This window comes from Aulostomus chinensis, chromosome 19 (assembly GCF_037954235.1).
Source record: "Aulostomus chinensis isolate RoL2024-O1b breed Wild chromosome 19, RoL_Achi_v1.0, whole genome shotgun sequence".
Taxonomy (NCBI): Eukaryota; Metazoa; Chordata; class Actinopteri; order Syngnathiformes; family Aulostomidae; genus Aulostomus; species Aulostomus chinensis.
The window spans coordinates 747,685-748,284 of NC_141338.1; positions in this window are offsets into that span (position 1 = coordinate 747,685).

Below are 600 nucleotides of genomic sequence, written 5' to 3' on the forward strand. Positions count from 1 at the left end.
ACTCACACACAACCTCACACACACACACAACCTCACACACTCACTCACTCACACACACACACAACCTCACACACTCACTCACACACACAACCTCACACACTCACTCACACACACAACCTCACACACTCACTCACTCACACAACCTCACACACTCACTCACTCACACACAACCTCACACACTCACTCACTCACACACAACCTCACACACACACACAACCTCACACACTCACTCACTCACACACAACCTCACACACACACACAACCTCTCTCTCACACACACAACCTCACACACACACACACAACCTCACACACTCACTCACTCACACAACCTCACACACTCACTCACTCACACACAACCTCACACACTCACTCACTCACACACAACCTCACACACACACACAACCTCACACACTCACACACAACCTCACACACACACACAACCTCTCTCTCACACACACAACCTCACACACACACACAACCTCACACACTCACTCACTCACACACAACCTCACACACACACACACAACCTCTCTCTCACACACACAACCTCACACACACACACACAACCTCACACACTCACTCACTCACACACAACCTCAC